A 25,401-nucleotide genomic window follows, 5' to 3' on the forward strand; every position below is an offset into this window, starting at 1 on the left:
GGGTGGTGATTGGGAGATCACAGTGACTGTATTGTGATGGTTGATTTGGGAAAAAAAGAAGCAGCATTTCCTCTGAGTCAAACAGGATCTGGTTGGCGCAAGTGTGTAGCAAGAGACAGAGGGGAGCTTTAACGAATCAGCAGGCCTGGAATGATTTGAACTGAAGACGTAAAGAAGGCTGTACAACTTGGAGACTGGGTGGCATTTCTGCTGTTGAAGAAACGAATGAGATCAAGAGAGAGTCTCTTTTGAATGAGGCAATCGCACAAGGGGAAGAAATGAAGCCTTTTGAAAGGGTTAAACATGCAGTAGAGGCACTACATGCTAGACAAGTGGTTCACTGGAGGGGAGTTGAAAATCAGGGAGAGGAGTCCAAGGGAGGGGAGAGTGATGAAGCGGGGCTTCTGCACAAGGAGAGAATTGATATCCCTGGAAACAGATGATTTCTCAGCATGAGAAACCCAGGGCTTTGGGAAGTACCCTCAGTTTGGTAGAGGAAGGAGAGGAGCAGCAGTCAAGGAAGACACAGGGGAAGCAGCTAAGCTAGGGGAGAGAGGATAATAACAAGAGAAAATTTTAAAAGTTGCTGAGCAATGTTAGCTGTTGCAGAGAGGTCAAGGGGACAAAGAGTGAAAAGGGGCCAAATAGTTTGACAAAGGGGAAGGCCATCTACACTCTGTGCAGTAGGCTTGGTGGAAACCCAGGGGAGGAGAAATCCAGCTGGGCTAAGGACTTTGGAGGTCTTCAGCAGCCCTCCTTTAAGAGCTAAATTTACAGGTTACTTTAGCATCACTGCAGAGTGGGAGCTTTGTAAATAGCTCGGGGCTGCTTGAGACTGCTTTTTGTCACCTTGGTCAGTCTGGCCTAATCCGTCTTTCCGAACACCTAATAAATTTGGTGTTCCAATTCATTCGTTCACATAGCATAAGAGTTCTGATGGTGGAGGTGTTTAATTGGTCACTGCCCACTGAAGTCATCATTTGGGTGCCAATTTGATACACCCTTAAAGCAGAGCAATTGAGGCAGAAGACTGTTCCTTGGGAACCATGCTTTAGAAGATCATCCAGCTGCCCACTGCCTGCCCCACTTCCCAGGGCCATAGACTCATCTATTTTTCAGTCTCTTTTGATGATGCTGTTTGCTACAAGGAATCCAGATAGTGTCATAACACTGCCATCCTCAGGGTTTCTTTTCATTTTAGGGCTCCCTTATCATATAAACTTCGACTGATATGAAAATAACCCAGTTGTTTTTCCTAACTTCTCAGATATCCTCAAGATCCCAAACTGTGTCATACGTCTTCCAGTGGCTGTGTCCCCTTTGGTGACAGTCCAGGATTTCCCAGTTTCAGCACTACAGCTGTGAATTTTAAAGCATTTCATCCACCACCGTGGCATTCACAGTTATTTTTATTGACACTGCCAAGTTTGGAAATGCACCTCACTCTAGCATTAGTATAAATTTTTTTAGGGAGGAGAGAATAAATTTGTATTTACAAGTGATCGTGGTTTTGTTATTTTAGCTTTTGGCTGGAAGCCTATTTGGTTCTTTCTTTTTCCAGCCAGTTTTTCTTGGTAACTACAACTTTATGCATTCTGCTGTTAGAAAATATGTCTCCGTGTGGAAAACTCAGACTTAGGAGCGTGTAAACGCTTTCTCTCCCACCCCTCCCCCACCCCTAGCGTAGATTACTGGTAAGTGAAACTTCAAAGAGTCAGCTCTGGAAAGTCAGACCCCACCGCCCACCCCTGCCGGCCCCTCGCTTCTCCTTCTTACTGCCTGTCTCTGTCATCATTAGCATCTTGACTCAGAAGCATGAGAGGGGAGAAAAATGAAAGTCAGGTCAACTTTGTTTCTTATCCACAGTTTTTGGCAAAAGTTTATAATTGTCTTTGATTGAACTCTTGGTAGTTGGTTTTTGGAGTTGTCTGGGGTTTCATTTATTCTCCAGTTCTCCTAGTTTTCAGTAAGAAAAACTGAAATATGTTTATATAAATATAATATATATATAAAATATATATAAATATAATATATATAAAAATATATATAAATATATATATATTATAAATATAATATAAATATAATCTAAAGTTCATTGTTTTTAATGAGAGAAACTGCTTAATCATTTACTTAGGTTAGAAATCTGTTCTGATCACCCGAAAGTTTTCAGCAAATCAATTTGGTATCTTTTCATAAGTGTTTGATTATATTAGCATAGTCCTAATATGTTTAATACAATTTAATCTTTCATTGTTAAAGCTCCTAAATATATTATTGTGCTTTATCATTATGAACATTGAAGAACTGTGCTTCATTAACCATTTTGTTTGAATCATGGATGGATGATTTTATAAAATACAATAAAAATGAATTACTAGAAAAATGAAATTAAAAACATCTAAAATCATAAGATTTTAAAAAATTATTACATTCAACAGACATAAAATTAACTCTGGAAAACTGCTAAAAAGTCTCTAAACTCTCCTCCCTGTTTCTGGCTTTGGGGCTGGTCTACATAGATCCCACTTTAAGTCCCACTGGAATGGGATGGAATACAGACAGCTTAGGAGCTATAAACTGAATCCCTCAACTTCAGGTCATACCCTCAAAGTAGGTTTTGATGGGACTGTCATATCCATATTTCTCACATTTGTATTTTTCACTCATTAAAGTCAAGTGCAGAGAAAAGAATCCTGTTTAAAGTTTTTCTATGTAAAAATATAGTTGCAGGACAATTACATGATTGTTAAAATGTTTCAAATGATATAAAGGTAAATATTGAAAAGTTTATTGCCTTTCTTCTCAGTTCTCAGATTGTTTATTTTCCTTGCTCTGAATGTATGCATACATATATACAAATATATATATATGTGCATACATATATAATTTTTTCTTTGTAAAGATAAAATCATGAATAATACTCTGCAACTTATTTTTTACTTACTATTGTGTCACAACATTTTTCCTTACCAATAATCATAAATCTGATGGCTCTTTATTAATATATGAATGTCCCTCATGGTTATCGGTGCACCATCAGTTCGGTTCAGTCGCTCAGTCATGTCCGACTCTTTGCGACCCCAGAGGTGCACTAGTTGCGCCATAGTTTCTTTAAATATTCCTCAGTTGATGGCATTCGGGGGCATCCTAGGTTGTTACCATTCCACAAAACACCGCAGTTAAAATTCTTGTGCGCATATTCTCACTTACCCACTTCGAAGGATAGATTCCTAAGAGCTGAGTCAGAGATGATGCCAGATGACATTCCAAAAAAGTTGCATCAATGGAGAGTCTCACCAGGAAAATATGAGATACCTGGTTACCTCACTGCAGCTAGAGAGCTGGAATCTTCCAGGTTCCCCATTCTGGTGGGTGAAGAGTGATTCTGTAGTTGTTTTCTTTTGAATACCCTTGATTATCAGCGAGATTGTGCCTCTTTTTGTATGTTTAAGGGCCTGTTGGATTTTTCTTTTAAGTTTGGGACAGTGCGGGGACAGCCCACGACAGATTTCATTTTACTGGTCTTTGTAAGTACCAGTTTTTCTGTGTGTGGTGTACTCGGTGATTGGGGTTTATGTTTGGTTTCGTGGGATAGAGGAGATACAAAGATGAAAAAAATACAGTGTTGAATCTTGTTTTGTTGAGTTGGCTTAGTTCTCATTTTCTTTCTCTAGCATTTTTTTCTTCAAGATCAGCTTACTTACAGGAAATCCGTCTCTGTCTATTTGTGTGTAATGTAAAAAGAGCCCAGGGTGGGGCATCTTTATGGCTTGGCGTACTGTACATTGTTATTCAAGACTGCCCAAGGAGTGTGTATTCGCGTATGTGTGTTTTTTTTAATTGAAGTGAATTTACATAACATGAAATTAACCCTCTTAAAGTATACAATTTAGTGTGTAGCCATCACCTCAGTCTAGTTCCAAAACATTTTCATCACCCCAGAGGAATCCGCCTACCCATTAAAAAGTCACTCCCAGTACCCTCATTTTTCATCCCCTGGAAGCCACTAATCTGCTTCCTGCTTCTATGGATTTACCTTTTCTGGATGCTTCAAATAAATGGGATCATACGTATGATATGTGACTTTGAGGGGGTCTGGCGTCTTTAATTTAGCATAATGTTTTTGAGGTTCATCCACACTGTAGCATGTATCAGTATTTCAGTCCTTATGACTGGATAATATTCCATTGTATGCCACAAATATACCACAATTTGTTTATCCATTCATCAGCTGATAGACATTTGGGTAGTTTCCACCTTTGGCTGTTGTGAATAATTATACATGTAAATTTAGACCCCGAGTTAGTCATACAGAGGGAAGTATGAGGGACAAGCAGGAAGGCAGCTGAGAAGAACCTTCCAGTGGGTCTTCTAGAGCTTTCCCTTCTCTCAGTGATCGGTCATTTATAGAGTCTCTGGAAGGCTGAGTAAGCCTTGAAGTCAGATTGGCAGGTTGTTTTCATGAGGCTTTAAGCCCTGGGTTAAACCAGAATATAAAGCCACCCAGTGGATCACATCCTCTGGATTTAAAAAGAAACTTACTTTCAACCCTCGGGCATGGCTGTATATTTCCCCTCCTCCAAGCAATAGGTCTCTGTAGCCTCAGTGGGTACAGTGACCAGGAGGTAATATTTGTGGCAGTCCCCTCCATGGCCATGACCTCTGCCTCCGGTTTCTGGCTTTAAGCTTGAGGAATCTGGTGACCAGAGAGAGGGATTGTGCTCATGATGCAAAAGGGGGTTTAGTTCCCAGCTTAGCAATCTTGGCTATGTTCCTCCCAGTTTTCTCCTCTGTAAAATGGGGTTACTGATACGTGCTAGGGTTGTAGAGAGAGTTAGGTGAGATCATGTAGAATGAGCACTGTTACATACAGTGCCACGTGGTCATGCCTGATGCCTATTCATTTCCCCTTCTCAGAGCCTCCCTGTTCTCTGCTGTCCCATGCCTGTAACATTACGTACCTCACAGTGTTGTACTAAGAACAACATGAGCACATATGCATGTTCTAGCACCATGGCTGCCATGTAAGTAAACACTCAGTGTAAACAGATCGAAAGATACCTTACCTTGCAATCTGTATTTCTCATTGAGAAAACACCATCTAGTTGATTATAAGCAATCTAAACGCTTTAGGTGGTAAAGATTTCACCTGGGCTTATTGAGTTCTTATGAAGCTTTATATTTATTATTACAGACATATTTGGCTAATTAAAAGACAACCATGTTCAGGAGAGATGGACAGTAGCCAAGATCTCAGTGTGTGAGTTAGAAGTTTAGCATCATATTAGCACAAACATTAGAGAAAGTTATGTTTGTAACATGTTGTTGCAACCTACCCCCCCAAAAAAGATCATGTGCAGAGTGTGAAATCAGTTCTCTAGAAGCTGACACTTCTGTCTGACCTTTGGAAACAGGCATTTAGTGCCCTGTTTTGAGTACAGTTTGGGTGTCATTATTTAGAAACCTTGACTTAGGACAAATGGAAAGTGATTTTGGAAAAGAAAAATAGCTGCAGAGAGAAGAAACTGTCTTCTACCATGTTCCCTCTCGAAAGCATACTCTGTGAGGATGAAGGCAGTCTTTCCAACATGCCTGTTGTGAGGAAATGTTTCTTGGGACTTCCCTGGTGGTCCAGAGGTTAGAACTCCCCGGTTTCACTTCCCAGGGCTTGGGTTGGATCCTTGGTCAGGGAACTAAGATCCAATAAGCTGCTCAGTGAGGCCAAAAAAAAAAAGCACCTTTTTTCCATCTATGCCACTATAATTGAACGAGAAAGACTGTTCATGTTTTGTCAGATATGAAGTATGTTTTTAGTTCCAATCTTTTGTTTCTCTGACCAGATCTGTACTGATTAGAATAGTAAATTGCTCATGTAAGATTTGCACATAAATATCTAAAGAAGCATTTTAGACTCAGCTGAAATTTTGAAAGCGTTTAAGAATATTTATAACACTTATCTTTTAAAATTAGGAGCTCTAATACACTACACAGTAGTGTATTTGGCAAATTTGTCCCATGTGTGTGGGCTTTGGATTGAGCCCCAAACCCTCAGTGAACTCCCAGCCATATCCCAGGAGCCACAGGTAGATCCTGGAGGCAGGATGAGTAACCAGGAGCTCCCTGGGAGGTAGAGACCAGGAGACCCTGAGGCCCCAGCTTTCCGGAGGGAAGTGCCTGGATTAGGGGTGCATTCATCCAGCCCTCCACCTCCGTCCTAGGTGTCACAATCAGTCCCCTCCAACACGTGCAAACTGAACCGAAGTTGTGCTCATAGAAGACAGTTAAAGGTGTCTTCTGTTGTTTCTGACATCTCTTTAGCACAAGGTCCCCCAAACTTTAGGTTTGTGGTGCTAGAAAATGGATTTACAATATGAAAAACTGGTATTCATTAAGAAAAGTAATTTTTAAAAACTTTTTTCCTCTTTCTTTTGAAAAATTCACACCTAGAGGAGAGATGAAAGAATAGCATAAGGAACACTTCCTCTCCTCTTAAGTTTATGCTCACTGATCGTTAACATTTGCTATTGTGTCTTTGTGTATATGTACTGGGGAAAGGGACTTCTTTCATAGCTCAGTTGGTAAAGAATCTACCTGCAATGCAGGAGACCCAGGTTCAATTCCTGAGTTGGGAAGATCCCTTGGAGAAGGAAATGGCAACACACTCCAGTATTCTTGCCTGGAGAATCCTATGGACAGAGGAGCCTGGCAGGCTACAGTCTATGGGGTTGCAAGTGTTGGACATGACTTAGCAACTAAACTACCACCACTACTGGGGAAAGGGGGTCATGTTTTTTAAAGTTTCATTTGAAAGTAAGTCGTAGACCTTGTGACATTTTAACCCTAAACACTTCAGCATCATCTCTGAAGAATAATAACATTTCCCTCCATAACTACAACAGTATTGTCAAGTAACTCAGTTGAAAACTTCAAACAAAGGGCAAAGAGTAAAAAGGGTAGAGATTGAACAATGCTGAGATTGAATTTGAAAAGTGTAAAGAGGAGAAATAGAGGGAGATTATTCAAATTTCTGTTTGGTTTGCTCAAGGATAAATTTTGTATGTACCACTGAGTCACCCATAGATGCAGATTTTCCCTGAGTATTTATTTAAAGAGTTTCTCCTGGTACTCTGGAGCATTTTAGCCTGAATTAAAAGCTTTTCAAGGGCTTACCTGGTGGCTTAGTGGTGAAGAATCCTTCTGCCAATGCAGGAGATCTGGGTTTGATCCCTGGGTTGGGAAGATCCCCTGGAGGAGGGCATGGCAACCCACTGCAGTATTCTTGCCTGGGAAATCCCATGGACAGACGAGCCTGGCAGGCCACAGTCCATGGGGTTGCAACAGTCAAACATGACTTAGCAGCTGAACCACTACCACCATAAGCTTTTCAGCCTACAAATGCATTTCTTTAGTATCATCAATCTAAAACTTGAGAGGTCACATCTATTTGGACTTTGGTGGTTATGAGCAAATTTCTAAGGGGATTTGTTGGTGCCAATAATCTGTTGGATTGACAACATGGGACCGTCAGTTATTATAGTCCATGATGGTTATTAATGGACAAGAGGATGAAACATGGTAGTCCCTTCCTGACATTTCATTTAGGTTTGTCTAAAAGCTAATATACCAGCATGCTGTTTTGAGAAATCATTTTACTAGCTTGGCAAATGGAGAAGGCAGTGGCACACCACTCCAGTACTCTTGCCTGGAAAATCTCACGGACAGAGGAGCCTGGTAGGCTGCAGTCCATGGGGTCGCTAAGAGTTGGACACGACTGAGCGACTTCACTTTCACTTTTCACTTTCCTGCATTGGAGAAGGAAATGGCAACCCACTCCAGTGTTCTTGCCTGGAGAATCCCAGGAACGGGGGAGCCTGGTGAGCTACCGTCTATGGGGTCGAACAGAGTCGGACACGAATGAAGTGACTTAGCAGCAGCAGCAGCAGCTTGGCAAAATACTAAGTTTGATGTCATCCCAGACTTTTTGCAGAATTTCAGTCTCAGGTTTCAGTTCCAGGTAAAACGCTACTCTTTTAAAGCTGAACAGCAGTAACTAAGTCAAGTGGTTGCTATATATTGTATAAGCATCAGTGATTTGTGTATTTTAGAACAAAAGTACACATTTTCTTGATACCATTAGCTCAGAGACCATTAAATAAATGAAAAGCTTTCTTTGGACTGTGTCCCTGAAAACATCCATCTTTGGCAGGATTTTATATGTTACAAGAACTATGTTTGGGGATTTATTTTTCAAAGTTTAAAAAAGGTATTCACTAAGCTTTGGGATGGGAACCGTGTTCAGTTGTCTCTGTGGGTAAGTACACCATGCATCATCGTGTCAGGTAGGAGAAAAAAATGTGTTTCCTTTAACAGCAGATATGTCACAGAGTTGTTTGACCCATGATTTTTCATAAAAAGGTCCATTTTCCGTAAACCCTTGTGTTTACCCAGTACGCTGAATGTGCTAACTGGCCTCCCAGTGATCAGGCAGGAGGGAGCTATATCCCAGAGAGTTTGAAACTGTGTTTTATCTTTCATTCCCGTTTTCTTTTTACTCTTTTAGTATTCAGTGGCCATGGAGATTTCTAATTTTAAATGCCTATTTACATATCAAATTTACAAGCTATAACTTTTAGGATAATTTCTGTACTACGTTCTGTGAGCAAATTACAACAGCGTTTAATGCAAAACGCACGTGTGGTTCCTTGTGTTTCAAAGCCACGCTTTTCTTTGCCTCATTTAACTGTCTTCTGTTTCCAATTTGTGTGAGAAAGTCCCGTGTGAAACGTGAACCCTGGTTTATACAATTACTGAGAATGAATGCATGTCCCTTGGGATAAAAGCCCTTGAGCTATCTTTACAGTGATCTTATGTAGAATATTTGAGTCTTTCTCCTCTAATGCCAAGTGCTCACTTTTCACATGTAAATTAAAGATGGCGCTACTTGAACTTGGCCACCAGTGCGTGCCTATAATGTTGATCAGTGTTGTCATGATTTTGGGCCACTCTGAGAATTTTGTTTTAAATTTTATCAGGCCCAGCTTAAGAAGGAGGATTGCATTTGCTCATCAGTCATTCTTTCTATCAGTAAGCATTCATTAAGTGCCTACTTTGTGTCAATGCTGTTCAAAAAGGAACAGGATAATATTGCCATCCTGGAATCACACGACAGGTGCCATGAACCAGTACTAATCATATAAGAGCCAATTGAATGGGCCACTTGAATAGGGGTGTGAGGATGAGAAGGGGTTGGGTTAATCAGTAAAGACATCTGTGAACAAATGAACCCCACACTGAATATTGAAAGAACGTGTAGTACATTACTTCAGTTGGACAAGGGCAGTGGAAGGAGCATTCAAGGCAAAAGGTTTGTATAAAGTTTTAGACGCATAGAACACATACCACCTTCTGTGAATTTCAGATAGTTCAGTATGACTAGAGCTTGGCAACATGGAGGAAGATCAGGCTCAAACATAAATGGGAGCCTAACTGTTCAGGATCTTATGTACTGTTCTAAAGAGATGGACCTTTGTCCTGTAGACAGTGAGGAACCACTTCTGAAATTTCAGTGAAGAATTTTCTTAATCACATTTGTGCTTTAGAAATACTGCCTTACAACTATGTGGAGATGTGACTATGGGAATGGATTCAGAGGTTCTAGGATCAGTTCCTATGTTCCTATAGTAGTCCATGCGAAGAGTGAGGAAACAGTGGGGGTGGGGATGGGGATTAGGAGCTGATGGTGCCAAGAGTCAGCTTCCCTGGTAGCTCAGCTGGTAAAGAATCTGCCTGCAATGCAGGAGACCCCGGTTCAATTCCTGGGTCAGGAAGATCACCTGGAGAAGGGATAGGCTACCCACTCCAGTATTCTTGGGCCTCCCTGGTGGCTCAGACAGTAAAGAATCCCCCTGCAATGCAGGCGACCTGGGTTTGATCCCTGGGTTGGGAAGATCCCCTGGAGGAGGGCATGGCAACCCACTCCAGTATTCTTGCCTGGAGAATCCTATAGACAGAGGAACCTGGCAGGCTATAGTCCATGGGGTGGCAAAGAGTTGGATATGACTGAGCAACCAAGCACAGCACAGCCTGGAGAGAGAGGAACTAACTGAGGACAACTCCCAGGTTTCAGTGACTGCATGGGAGATGTCATCAGTGTAGGGGTGTTCGGTTAAGTCATGAGACCGGGGTAGGGTTGAGATTAATGTGAGAGACAGAACAGAGAGAACCAATGATAGAAGCCCTGGGAAGTGGATATTTCAGGAGGAGGCCAATAAAAAGAAGCCTTAGAAAGAATGGTTTGCCAGAGGAGGAAAACTTAAAGATAACATGTCCTAGAACCCAAGGCAGGAGTGTCTAGAAGGAAGGAGTTATCAATAGTGTTAAGCATTTCAGAGAGGTTGGCAAGGATTCCAGGATATTTCAACTTGTAGGTTTGTGTGATCCTAGTGAGAGAAGTTGTGGTGTAGTACAACATAAGAAATAAATAGTGCATTCTTACCACTCTTGCAAGAAGATGAGATGGGAAGGGAAGGAAAGAAAGAGGGTCAATGAGCATTTTTAGATCTTAGTTTCTAAACCAAGACATGGAAGCAGCCTAAGTGTCCACTGACAGATGAGTGGATAAAGAAGATATGATGTATGTATGTATACAGTAGAATATTATTTAGGCATAAAAAGAATGAAATAATGCTATTTGCAACAACATGGATGGATTTAAGAGATTATCATAGTAAGTGGGGTAAATCAGAAAGAGAGAAAGATCATATGATACTACTTATATGTGGAACCTAAAAAATATGATACAAATGGGGACTTCCCTGTGGTCCAGTGGTTGAGAATCTGCCTGCTGATGCAGGGGACATGGGTTCGATCCCTGATCTGAAAAGATCCCACGTGCTACACGGCAACTAAGCCATCGCCACAACTACTGAATCCCATGTACCCCAGAGCCTGTGTTCTGCAGCAGCAGAAGCCACCACAATGAGAAGCCCTTCTACTGCAGCAAAGACTCAGCAACAAAACGTAAATAAATAGTTAATTTAAAAAATGATGCAAGTGAACTTATTTACAAAACAAAAGTAGGCTCACAGACACAGAAAACAAATGCATAGTTCCCAAAAGGGAAAGTGGGGGAGGGATAAATTTGGGATTAACAGATAATCTGAAAAAGGTGGTCCGTCTGGTCAAGGCTATGGTTTTTCCTGTAGTCATGTATGGATGTGAGAGTTGGACTGTGAAGAGGGCTGAGCGCCGAAGAATTGATGCTTTTGAACTGTGGTGTTGGAAAAGACTCTTGAGAGTCCCTTGGACTGCAAGGAGATCCAACCAGTCCATTCTGAAGGAGATCAGCCCTGGGATTTCTTTGGAAGGAATGATGCTGAAGCTGAAACTCCAGTACTTTGGCCACCTCATGCGAAGAGTTGACTCATTGGAAAAGACTCTGATGCTGGGAGGGATTGGGGGCAGGAGGAGAAGGGGACGACAGAGGATGAGATGGCTGGATGGCATCACTGACTCAATGGACGTGAGTCTGGGTGAACTCCGGGAGTTGGTGATGGACAGGGAGGCCTGGTGTGCTGCGATTCATGTGGTCACAAAGAGTCGGACACGACTGAGCGACTGAACTGAACTGAATAGTAAAGAATTCGCCTGCCAGTGCAGGAGATGCAAGAGACCCTGGTTCAATCTCTGGGTGAGGAAGATCCCCTGGAGAAGGAAATGACACCCCACTCTGGTATTCTTGCCTGGAAAATCCCATGGACAGGGGAGCCTGGCGGGCTATAGTCTGTGGGATCGCAAAGTGGTCAGACATGACTGAACTACTGAGCACACTGAAAAAGAATAGGTGTATATATATATGACTGAAGCACTTTGCTGTATACCTGGAACATTATAAACAAACTATACTTCAATAAAATTTTTTTTAAACTTAGTTTTTAAGTTTGAAAATCTTAAGCATGTTCACATACTAGAGTAGATAGAATCCAGAAAAGAGAAAGAGGAAAGAGACAATTAATGGAATGATATCTCTAAGAAGATCTGAGGACATATTAGCTGGAACATATGGAGAGATTAGCTTTGGACTACAGAAGGAACAACTCTTCTTAAAAGACAGGAGCAGAGGAGGAAAGGTACGTGTGCATTTGGGTAAGTGGAGGGAGGAAAGGGAAGGTAAGACTTGAAATTTGAAAGTTTGAGGAATGTCGTGTACATGACCATGAGATGTTTATATCTGCATCTGGAGCATAAAGTGGCTGACTGCCCACTTGGTGCCCCTCTGGGGCCACCTCTGCATTGACTCTAGGACCACCCTGAGCCCCTGGGCTCCTCCTCATCAAAGACATGAAGGTTCCCATTGTAGCCTCATTCCTTTGGGATGCAAGATTTTTTCAGTGGGCCATGTTGGCTTAAGAACTCACATTCGCTTAACCAGATCTTTCTTGGAACTGTGCTGCAGTCTGAGACTTCCTGTTCATCCCTCCTCCCTTCCCTCTCACTGTCCACATTGCGGTCCGAAGGACCTCTCACCTTCTCTTGCTCCCTCCCCCCAGCAGATCTTCTGTGTTTCTAATGCTGTCTTGGTTCCTACTTCTCAGTAGACCCTAACTAAGGCAAAAGCATGCTCAGAATTTGGGTATTGTTAAGATAAAGTTCGCTGCTTGTAAAGATAACCCCCCAAATCTCACAGTCCATAATGGGTGTTAATAAGTGGCATAATGGGTGTTAATAAGTGGCATTCCTCCTGGTTGTCCTTCAGAAATCCAGATTACTTTTATTTTGTAGTTTCTCCATTTCCAATGCATGGCTTCCACAATTACTGGGAATTTTACATCACATCAAGAAAGGAGGAAAGAACATAAGAGGATCACACATAGGAGATTTTTATGGACCAGGCCTGTAAATTAGCATCATCACTTTTGCTCACATTTCATTGCTAGATCTCAGTCACATGTCACCAACTAACTGCATGGGAGGCTGAGAAATGTGACATGACCTGGCTGTGTGCCAGGAAATATAATATTTCATAAAACAGCCCCTCTAGGAAACAGGAGGAGAAGGCGATGGCACCCCACTCCAGTACTCTTGCCTGGAAAATCCCATGGATGGAGGAGCCTGGTGGGCTGCAGTCCATGGGGTCACTAACAGTCGGGCCTGACTGAGCGACTTCACTTTCACTTTTCACTTTCATGCATTGGAGAAGGAACTGGCAACCCACTCCAGTGTTCTTTCGTGAAGTATCCCAGGGACAGGGGAGCCTGGTGGGCTGCCGTCTATGGGGTCACACAGAGTTGGACACGACTGAAGTGACTTAGCAGCAGCAGCAGCAGGAAACAGGAGGACCAGCTGAGTAAGGGGACCTGTTGCTGTGAAGCTCAGATATATACCAAATCCCACAATTACATGATTTTTTTTTCCTAGCAACTTTAACATTCAGTGACCTGTGGAAAAACAGAGAAAGCAGGTAGATGACCTAATTCAGTGTTTAGAGGTTCTCTTATTTCAAAACTGAGCAGCTTTTAAAGGAATCGTGAAGCAAGTTTCCATTGGTAAATGTGTTTGCAAAGTCTCAGTACTTTTTGGATTGATTGGGAGAAAGTCCTGGTCACGACATTCGTCCCTCTGTGGGTTCCTGTTTGTGGTCTGAGACCTGGACAGCTGGCCAGGATCTTCCTCGTCCTTCTTGCTTCATGCTGGTCCCTTCTGAGGCTGAGTCCTCAGTCAGAGAGTATAACTTACAGGGAGAGGAAGATCATTTTTCAAAGTCTTATTGATCCTTCAGGTGAAACATGTATCCTGAGTCCTTCTCCAGTGTGACTGCATGAACCTTGCTTCTGGCCGGCATTCTCCCTTACCTGCTTTTCTGGTGTATGTAGTACTCCTTTGCTTGCTTTGCTTTTGAAAATTTTGTTTATTGTGTTTTCCCTTTAGAAGTTTTCTCTCTTCTCCACCTCTTTTCGCTTCCCTTTAATCTTTGCTAGTCGGAATCCTAGACATCCTGCCTTCTCAGGGCCAAGTCACGTGACACCTCTTCCACTGCTGCTGCTGCTGCTGCTAAGTCGCTTCAGTCGTGTCCGACTCTGTGCGACCCCATAGACGGCAGTCCACTAGGCTCCCCTGTCCCTGGGATTCTCCAGACAAGAACACTGGAGTGGGTTGCCAGTTCCTTCTCCAATGCAGGAAAGTGAAAAGTGAAAGTGAAGTCGCTCAGTCATGTCCGACTCTTAGTGGCCCCATGAACTACAGCCCCCCAGGCTCCTCTGTCCATGGGATTTTCCAGGCAAGAGTACTGGAGTGGGGTGCCATTTCCTTCTCCGCCTCTTCCACTGTTTCTCCCCATTTACCACAGCTGAGCCCTACTTTTCTCCTTGGCCCCTCTTGGGTCTTGGTTTCATCATTCAACTGCCAGTTGGATGCTTTGGCAAGTAGACACTTGTATATGAGCCTTTGATCCACTAGACTGAAAACTCATGGATGTTGGGTGTGCATTTGTAGTACCCCCTACCCCTAGCACTGTGTCTTGCACAAAGTAAAATTTTAATAAATAATTGTTGAATGGAAATGAATAAATCAGGCTGATACTGGAGAGGCAACAGCAGACAGATAATGAGGTTGAGTTGGGAACATCAGTCTTGTGTGGCCACACATCACTTGAAGAATATAAAGTATTAAAAAAAAAAAAACAACCCAAACATCTCAAATAGTGTGTTAGAAGAGAGGGAATGGTGTATAGTAATTTCGTGCCTCTCTAACAATGCTAGGGATTCTGTTTCTATTATATACAGGGGCTATACAAGGGGTCATATGGTTCTGAATTTTGTGAAGGCAATTCCCACCCATCTGTTGTTGAGAAAGTCAGTCAATTGATTGGGAACCAACTATTTTTTTAACAATCTTGACTTACTTTGGAAAGTTCATGGAGGCAAATAAAGATTTTGGTTGGCTGTAGGGAATCTAAGGTATATGAATGCTCAGTTGGATAGGTTTTTTCTTTTTTTACTTAAGATCTGTGCAATTTATTCTACATAATTTGCATCTCACTTTAAATTTTTTTGCAAAACTTCAATAAGTTATGGTGATTCTAAAAAACTCTTAATTAGTAAGGTCATGCAATAACACCCAGATTTTAAAATTTTCTTTGAAGGGAAGATTACCTTAGAAAAAGGTCTATGTTAAAATGTTTGGAGAAAAAATGTAAATGGAAGATTATTAATGTTTTTATTAAAAAAACTGTATGTACACTTATGTGTGGGTTTAGAGGCAAATGCAAAATAAATTTCTGGAAGGAGAACAAGTTGTTTACAATGGTTACCTTTGGATAAATGGGGGGACTTTTCACTTTCTTTTATTTTAAAATATATTTATGTACTGCCTGCATCAGGTCTAGGAAGATAGTTTAGAGTTTGAAGCATTAAAGCTCCTCAGGCCTTTTAAAATGTAGTCAAATACTTGTAAGCAGAAGATAATGAGTTGACAGAAGACCTCTTTATACAGCTAGAATATGTCAAGCTGCTGGTCCTTTGCTGTAAATCCCCAGCATGTTGGGTTTTTTTGGTACTGGATTTTATTGCTTTTGCAGTTGCAGTTGGTTTGTTGTAGGATTAAAGTCCAAGGGAAAAAAAAACAGTTTTAAATATAAGGTACATACTTTAAATATAAGATACAGACAGTATAAGTGATGTACCCTTTTGTGGCTATAAGTCTTTTTTTTTTTCCCTTATAGCCAACCATATTGCAAATTCAAAGATGGAGAGCAGGCAATTAAAATCTGGCCTGAAATCCCCCCTTGTTGACTAAGTTTGCAGGGTGTCACACCATTGGGTGACCCAGGCCTTACACACAGCAGGTTATTTTATCACCACTTATTTTATTAGCATAATTTAATATATTGATTTCTTAATGTTTGGCAAATAGTGTCAAGTAGTTTTGAAAAGATCTAGGAAGACACACAGTTATTTTTTCTCGAATCAGTTATACTCTACTTAATTGAGCCTTTCTGTAGAGAGCATTTACCAACTATCTGCCAAGCTCTGTGCTCAATATTGAGATTATAGTCTATTGATTTGCTTCTCTCTCTGTATTTCTCTAATATGTCTTATCTTTTGGGTTTTGTTCCTGGCTCTAGGGTCTCTTATGTTAAGCATTTTTATCTGATTGTGATTTGTTGCTAAAGTGCCTGCATTTAAATTTTTATACATGGATATAGATATTTTGAAAGCAATTTTTTTCAGGATGCCAAAAAGTAAGAAAGAATTAAATATACATCCCATTACTATGTACAAATGGTCTTTTGGAATAAGAATTATTTGTATGTTGAAAGCAACTTGTGCAGTGATAGCTTTTAAAAAATTGTTCCACAATGATGTTTTCATTTAATTCTGTGTATATATTGTGTTGGACCACAGAAGTCCTTTAGGGTGACTGAGGCTTCTGTGTGGCCAATTTAGGTCAAATATGAAATATATGGTGTAGCTACTGCTGTGTTTGCTCTTTCCAGTACACTTGGACTTGTCCATGAGATGTATTAAAAATTGTTATTTTGGCTTGGGTTGCCCTTTCTTTCATTAGATTGGCTAGAAGAGAAGAATTCTGCAATCCATGATGAAGAAAACCTGTTAGTGCAGTCCACGCTAGTGCTTGGTGTTGATTCATGAAGAGTGTGGCATTCTCCGCCATGTACTTACCATTTGTGCAAGTGGACAGGAAGTTCAGTGTCTTCAGGTTCAGCACCATCGGATGCAGATGCGTCCTTTAAGGGATCCTCATTTCTTTTTTTTTCCCCTCTTTTTTAAAATAAATTTTTATCTCATATTGGAATGTATTTGATTTACAGTGTTGTGTTAGTTTTAGGTGTACAGCAGAGTGACTAGTTTTACATGTATATATATCCTTTTCCATTATGATTTATCCCAGGGGACTGGACATAGATCCCAGTGCTATACATAGGACCTTGTTGTTTACCATTCTAAATGTTATAGTTTTGCATTTACCTGCCTCAAATTACAAATAAGGGATCCTAATTTCTATGTTGCAAATAAAGCTAACAGTTCTCATGGCAGATCTTCAGTTATTTGAATAAAGACAACACCATAACCTCTGTAAGTCTTCTTTTTCCAAGATTTTCATGCTAAATTCTCTTTCAGTCAGTTCAGTTCAGAGACACTCAGTCGTGTTCAACTCTTTGCGATCCCATGGACTGCAACACGCCAGGCTTCCCTGTCCATCACCAACTCCTGGAGCTTGTTCAAACTCATGTCCATTGAGTCAGTGATGGTATCCAGCCATCTCATCCTCTGTTATCCCCTTGTCCTCCTGCCTTCTATCTTTCTTAGCATCAGGGTCTTTTCCACTGAGTCAGTTCTTCACATTGGGGCCAAAGTATTGGAGTTTCAGCTTCAGCATAAGTCCATTCTCTTTAGTATTCCTCAGATGGAGTTCATTCATCATTCTGATCTTTCCTCCTCTTCAGTCTTCGGTTTATGAGAAGGTGCCTTAAAATGTAGTGAGAAAAATTTAAAGCCATTCTCCATGAGTAGTTTGACTAGAGCCAAGTATGATGAGACTTGGACTTCTCAGGTCTGAGAACACTGTCTTTATTCATGTGGCCAAAGGGACATTTTGGCAGCCTGGTCACACTGCCTCTGTTGAATCAGGAAGCTGCCACCTCTATGGATCAACTAGGCAGAACTTCACATTGGAGCCTCCATCAACTTGACTGTATTCATTTGGGCTCATTTCTGATCTTATAGGAACTTTAAAAATCTTGTTTCTGGCATCCCTGGTGTTCTATTTTCAAACCAATAGGTCTTCTGGATCTTTGTGATTCATCAGCGATTGGTGAAATGAGCCAAATTGGCAAAAAAACAAGTCATCCTCTGTCCAGGGTGATATATCCATTGACTTTTGCTTTAGATAGAGTTTTATTGTCTGTGCCTAGGGAATTTGAATGATAAAGCAGGAAGAAGGCATGCTTTCTAGTCGTTCCAAATTTTACTCTTAAGGAAAGAGAGATGTTTTTTAAAAAGCTAAGTAGAAAATTTAGATTTTATTAGCATGGTCTCATACATTTTAGGAGACCTAAAAGTGTCAGAGGAAACAAAATGGTTTATGCCGAAGCCTGGTTATGACTTTCCCCTTGGGCTCATAGGTGTGGGATGTGGGATACTTGTGGTTTGCCCAGGACTGTCCCAGTTCACACCTGTGTTCTGGATTAATTGACAACATCCCCTTTCACTCTTGAAAATGTCCCCTTTAGACAATACAATTATGTATTCACTCTAAAGCTCTGCCTCCACTTAAAAAAAAAAAAAAATATATATATATATATATGATGTTTTTTAACTACCTCTCTTTGGTTTGGGCCAGAGACCTCATGTTCCAAGGAATTTTGATTATGGAAGGTGATGTTATAAAATCTTCATCCAGTTTGGCTGCAGGGAAAAGGCTGTCTGACACCAAGCTGTATTAATCTTTATGTTATTAAATAAGCATAACTGGCAATCTGAAAATCAGTGCTTTACATTATGTGGGCTTTAAAGTCCTGTGGTGGTGATGTTTGTTTAGGCCAGCTACTCCTGCTCTGTTACAACATAATGCTTCTTACACCAAATTCTTACAAGTTGGAAATTTGATTCTAAGCACGAAGCATTTGAACAGAGTAGAGTCTAAATAAATTATTGCCTTTCTTTCTTCCCTCCGTCCCCCTTTCTTCCTTGTTTCTTGTCCTGAAATCTATGGATCGTACTGGAAAAACAGGTCAGAGGGCATATCTCCTGTCACATAACGTTACCTTTCTGTAGCAGCTGATTTATTCTCTGTGTCCTCAGGTTAACCTGAACAACACCTATAAACTGTAGAACAAAATAACTCGCCATTAAAATCCTAACAATTGTTACGAAGGCTCTTGCCTGGGGAGCTTTTTCTCACTGCTGTGAGGTGTGTTGCAAGAAGGGGAAAGTCGCATCTTCATTAGTTACTCACGACTTGATCCAGGTGTCACCTTCTAAGTTAGAAAGAGAGGGGGCAACCTCACACCAAGTGCCCTGGTGACACATTTGGTTTTTAAGGGAGCAAAATTCTGAAACTGAAAGGATTTTCTTTTTTTATTCGACTAGCAAAATCATGTTGATTAAGTCAAGCAGGTGCTGGGTATGTGCTAAACTAGTTGATGGTTTTCAGAGTACTGAAGGGCTATTTTTAAGTGTTTCTATATTATTCTCAGCCAAGCTGCTGGATGAAAAGTACAAAGGGCTAAAAATATTTATGGTTTCAGTATTGTCTGTTTTAAAAGAAACCATCCTGTGTGATTTTTTTTTCCATTAGTAGGAAAAGCATATTATGGCTTAGAGACAAATGGTCACAAGCAGTTTGTCCAGCACATAGGTTTTCAGGTAAAATAACCATCAGAAGGGCAGTAAGTTGGGCTAGAAATCATCAAGAGTTGAAAAACCAAGTTGAAGAATGAAAATAAATATGACTATAGCTATTTTTACTATCGTAGTATGATTACTACTCTTTTCCTGCTATTAACTGTAGGTCCTATTGAAAATAGTATCGCTTATTTTCAAAATTTTGTGTATATAAGGAAACAGTTTAACTTGTTAGGAGACAAGTTGGATTGCATCTGAGGATTGCATCATTGGATACATGACCTTGGATAAGTTGCTTTCCCTGTCAGTGTATCCATCTGTAAAATGGGGATAATAACAGGGCCTGCTTCCTAAGGTTATTGTGAGGATTAAGTGAGATGACATCAGAACCTGATATATAGTAAGTGCTCAGTAAATACTGTTGTCTTTGTCATTCAGTCAGTAAATCACGTCTGACTCTTTGTGACCCCATGGACTGTAGAATGCTGTAGAAGGGCTTCCCTGCCCTTCACTATCTCCCAGAGTTTGCCCAGGTTCGTGTCCATCATCCTCTGCCAGCCTCTTCTCCTTTTGCCTTCAATCTTTCCCAGCATCAGGGTCTTTTCCAGTGAATCAGCCCTTCGCATCAGGTGCCAAAGTATTGGGCCTTCAGCTTCAGCATCAGTCCTCCCAATGAATGTTCAGGGTTGATTTCCTTTAGGATTAACTGATTTGATCTCCTTGCTGTCCAAGGGACTTTCAAGAGTCTTCTCCAGCACCACAATTTGAAAGCATCAGTTCTTCGGCACTTAGCCCTCTTTATGGTCCCACTCTCAGATCCATACATGACTACAGGAAAAACCATACCTTAGACTATTATGGACCTTTGTTGGCAAAGTGATGTCTCTGCTTTTTAATATGATGTCTAAGTTTGTGATAGCTTTCCATCTAAGGAACAAGCGTCTTTTAATTTCATGGCTGCAGTCAGTGTCCACAGTGATTTTGGAGTCCAAGAAAATAAAATCTCCTTTGCCTGGCAAAGGAGAAAAGGAAAGATATACCCATTTGGATACAGAGTTCCAAAGAGCAGCAGAGAGATATAAGAAAGCCTTCCTCAGTGATCAATGCAAAGAAAGAGAGGAAAACAATAGAATGGGAAAGACTAGAAAGCTCTTCAAGAAAATTAGAGGTACCAAGGGAACACTTCATGCAAAGATGGGCTCAATAAAGGATAGAAATGGTATGGGCCTAACAGAAGCAGAAGATATTAAGAAGAAGTAGCAAGAATACACAGAAGAACTGTACAAAGAATAGCTAATAAACCTGCAAATCTTGACGACCACACATTTTATGATGTTCCCGCAGGCTTTACTTCCTAGTTGAGGTTTTCTTTCACCTTTGGTCATTTTTTTGTTTTTATGTGAAATTATTTTTTTGTTACATAATTTAGAATTTAATAAATACTTCAGATTATTAAAGGAATTTAAAGCTTTAAAAAAAAAAAAAGAAAAGAAAATCTCTCACTGCTTCCACTTTTTCCCCATCTATTTGACATGAAGTGATGGGACCAGATACCATGATCTTAGATTTTTAACACTGACTACATGTATTTTTGACCTTTTGAGAATTTGTTTTAGTTTTTCCATTGTGGTAAAAAGCACACAACATCAAATGTACCCTCTTAATCGTTCTTTAAGTGTGTAATTCAGTAGTGTTAACTGTGTTTGCATTGTTGTGTAAAGGATCTCTAGAACTTTTTCATCTTGAAAAACTGAAATGTTTAGTATTTTTTTGAAAGTTCCATTTTCCTTCACAATCAGTTCTATAGCTCTGTGGATATAGCATGAGAATTCAGGCTCCATCAGGGTAGGCGTTTAGGTTATTCTGTTCACTATTGTCTTCCAAGTGCTGAATCCCCATGCCTGGCCCAGAGCAGGGGCTCAATTAACATTTGCCTAATTAGTGAATGAATGGATGGATAGAAGGAGAGAGGGAAGGAGGGACAGGGAACAGTGAGGCTTCATTCAATATACTAGATGTGTTTTTGAAAAATTCTCTCTTAAACAATAAACCCATTTTTATAAATGGTCTTTAATACATATGGAAAACTGACTCCTTTCACAAGGAAATAATTTTTAACAACAAATAACTACTTCTTAACTATTTATAAATTCTGATTTGGGTAGGTCAGCTTTTCTTAAACTGGAAAAGAAAAGTGTACTGAATGGAGACATGGCAAAAGAAAAGAGGATTTAATTAAATGATTTGTCTAAAATTTGACCAAGATTCACTTTTAAGTGCAAACTTTTTTCTTTTTTTACTTTCATTCAGAACTGGCTGCCAGACCTACTTTTTCCTTAGGCATTTGTGAATCATCTTGTTCTTCCTTTTAGAAATCCAAAGTTTAGGTCTCGATCAGTTATTTACCAAAACTGGTGAAACACTCCCTTTCCACTGAGAGTGTGCATCACCTCTTTTTACATCTTTTGAAAGCATGTCAGCTGAACATTGTCTAGAAATGGCCCAAACTCTGTGGGTGGGAAGAAAGGAAGGAAGAACATGTCTGTCACCTAGAACCTGCCACCTATGGAATAAATTATAGTCTTCATCTGCAGAGTTTGCGTTTAAATTATCTACTCTGCTGGGAAAAATGTTTTTTGTTGATAGAGTTTATTTCCTTCTGGGTGAAAACAGTGTTACTTTTTATTGCACAACCTTATATTTTGTTTTTATAACATATTAAAAACTTCCAAGGGCTTGCCAGGTGGCTCAGTGGTAAAAGAATCTACCTGCCAATGCAGGAGACACAGGTTTGATCCCTGGGTTGGGAAGATCCATGGAGAAGGGAATGGCACCCCATTCCAGGATTCTTGCTTGGGAAATCCCACGGACAGAGAAGCCTAGCGGGCTATAGTCTTTTGTAGGGTCCCAAAAGTTGGGTATGACTTAGCAACTAAACAACAACAACAAAATGTTCCAATGAACATTTTATTTTGTATTGAAGGATGGATCTTAGAAAGTGGGCACAAAATGTGCCTTATACAGTGGTTCACTGCATTTTCCCAGGGAGAGGGGACCTGCACTGCCACAGACTTTGCAGTCCCAGGAGGAAGATGATGGGAAGTCGTATCACCTGCCCAGATTTTTTGGGGGTCCCATCCCAACACAGTGCCTGTATGTAACCAGGAGCAAATGTACATCTTTCCTTTCAACTGACAGTTGACAAACCCTCACTGTTTCTGTGAGCTTCCCAAGTGGATCAGCTGTAAGAATCCACCTGCCAGTACAGGAGACCAGGGTTCAATTCCTGGGTTGGGAAGATGCCCTGGAGGAGGAAATGGCTACATACTTCACTATTCTTATCTGGAAAATCCCATGGACAGAGGAGCCTGGTGGGCTACAGTCCATGGGGTTGCAAAGAGTTGGACATGACTAAGCAACTGAGCACATTCACACTCTGTTCCCATGGCAGAGACAGTCACCCATCTTCCAAAAGGTGGCATCTTGAGTCATTTCCATTGTGATTCTGACCTGTTTTCTGAAAAGTGACACAGGAAAATGATCTTACCTCGTCATTCTTTCCCAGGCCACAAGACAGAGCTTACCTCTGAAACAGAGATCATAAAATTCTGAGAGGTCTCCATTGTTTCTCTAAATGGTTCCTATTTTTTATCTGAGTTCTCTGATAGCAGGAGAGTCTCTAAAATCTTGCCTGTTGTTTCGATTCCCCCTTGATTCCGAACCTAAAGACAGACAGAAACTGAATCAAAGGCAGTTCCCTGGTCTGGACTCTGAGGACAGGATACTACTTGTGAAGCAGTCAGTGCATCCTACCCCTAGCCTGCCCTCCCACAGCTCCCCGCCACCCAGAGAGTCCAGCCTCCACATCTGTGCAGTTCTGCTGACCTGGCCCCCACAGGACACTCCAGTCGCATCAGGGTGTTTTCCCTTCATTGACCTCTTATGTACCTCTCTGACCAGAGGCCACTGGTCTTCCTCATGGCTGCTCCTTCTCCTGAAAGTGCCACCCCACCAGCTTTTCATTTTTCTAACTCTGGCTCATCCTTCAGTCTCATCTTAATACTTCCTCCAATAAGCCTTCCCTGATTCCCACCCTTAAGAAGCACCCCCATCAGTTGTTTATACTTTCCCTCCTCCTATCTTTCTTAGCCTTTATTAGAATTTTAATTACTCATTTACATCTGGATTTGTTTATTTGATGGTTTTCCCTCCCATTCGACAAAAAGCCCCATCACAGACAACAGCTGTCTGATCTTTGTAACATCCAGTTAGCCCACTTTGAAGCAGAAGGTGGTGGTGGTGATTTAGTCGCTAAGTTGTATCCGACTCTTGCAACTCCATGGACTGTGGCCCACCAGGCCCCTCTGTTCATGGGATTCTCCAGGCAAGAATACTGGAGTGTGTTTCCATTTCCTTCTCTAGGGGATCTTCCTGACCCAGGATTGAACCCAGGTCTCCTGCATTGCAGGCAGATTCTTTATCCACTGAGCTACGAGGGAAGCCCTAAGCAGAAGGTAGGCGATGGTGACTAGAAAGATCTCAGAATGAAAAAGAAGATAGAAGCTATACTTTAAAAAAACGAAAAATTCCTCTAATATCAGAAAAGGATAATTTTGATTACCTTAATGCACAGATGATATTAACATTGCTGTTTGATGGCCCTTAATAAATTAATTTTTGCCCAAATTCATGCCTCATGTGCTGTCCTACTACTACTACTACTACTAAGTTGCTTCAGTCGTGTCCGATTCTATGTGACCCCAGAGACGGCAGCCCACCAGGCTCCCCTGTCCCTGGGATTCTCCAGGCAAGAACACTGGAGTGAGTTGCCATTTCCTTCTCCAATGCATGAAAGTGAAAAGTGAAAGTGAAGTTGCTCAGTCATGTCTGACTCTTAGCAACCCCATGGACTGCAGCCTACCAGGCTTCTCCGTCCATGGGATTTTCCAGGCAAGACTACTGGAGTGGGGTGCCATTGCCTTCCCCGCGTGTGCTGTAACCATCCCCAATAAATGAGACTTTTAAAAAAGTCTCTTTTAAACTGTATCCATGTTCTTGTTATAGTAGTAGTATGCAAGTTGACCATTTATATTTGGTCTTCAAACTTTATTGCAAAGTAAAAAAAAGTAAAAGCATTTTTATAGTATCTGACATTTGATTTGTAATTGATATTTGATTTGAATCTGACATTTCTCATTTGTAATATCAAAAACTTTACTCTTAAATGGGTATCCTAAATTGACAAATACTCTTTTCATGTGTATTAAAAGGAAACTTTCATACAACTTTAACATTAGGTTTCTTTTGAAAACTTCAACATGCAGTATCTAACAATTTCAGTGCAAATCTTCATTTTCCTGATCAAATTCAGCATAATGGCCACATTGGTGTTTGAGCAGAGATACCCTGGAGTATCTGTGTTCTTAGAAAAGTTGGTTATGAAATATGATTTTATGAATCAGATTGTACTGTAATAGATTTGGTCATCTTCAAATGATTCCTTCAGTAAATCCATTTATATCATCTAGTTTATCTTTTCTAAATCTGAATTTTAATTAAGTACCTATTTTTCTTGAATTGGGGGTAACTTTGCAAAGAATAAGTAAATGAATTAAGAGAATGTGTTATTTTGCTTTGGGCAAATGTATATTAGTTAATTCACTGCCCTGCATCCGATAGCCAAGAGGAAGGGGTTGAAGGAGGCCCACATAACTGATTTTCTTTTTTGCCTGGAAACTTGTTGGAACCTGTTTTAAGGAATTCTGAGAAGTTGTTGAAGGATGAAACTATGGTTTTCAGTTTAGCTGGAAAAACTTGGTTTTAGTGGATAACAATAATAAAAGTGGGATAATTCTATTTGAAACAGATATTTTATTATAACTTTTGGAAATTGATCATCTCCACTGTACACACTGCACTTACAAAAGAACAATAATTTGCTTTGTACCTGTTTTGTGCCAGTTATTTATTTTAAAAAGTCTTTTTAATGTGGACCATTTTTAAAGTCTTTATTGAGTTTGTTCCAGTATTGCTTATA

The 25,401-nt window shown here is 40.6% G+C and overlaps 1 protein-coding gene across 4 annotated transcripts in view; it reads left to right on the forward strand.

Moving 5' to 3' along the window:
• BACH2 (BTB domain and CNC homolog 2) overlaps positions 1 to 25,401 on the forward strand; it is a 395,373-nt gene that overhangs the window by 26,671 nt on the left and 343,301 nt on the right. The window contains exon 1 of one of the 4 annotated variants that reach the window (XM_059889875.1): positions 13,149 to 23,878. The exons of the other annotated variants lie outside the window; for them this stretch is intronic. The gene's annotated coding sequence lies outside the window, so the exon portion shown is untranslated. Of the gene's footprint in view, positions 1 to 13,148; positions 23,879 to 25,401 lie in introns of those variants that run through there. 4 annotated transcript variants of the gene reach the window in all.

Source organism: Bos taurus, chromosome 9, assembly GCF_002263795.3.
Source record: "Bos taurus isolate L1 Dominette 01449 registration number 42190680 breed Hereford chromosome 9, ARS-UCD2.0, whole genome shotgun sequence".
NCBI classification, from domain to species: Eukaryota; Metazoa; Chordata; class Mammalia; order Artiodactyla; family Bovidae; genus Bos; species Bos taurus.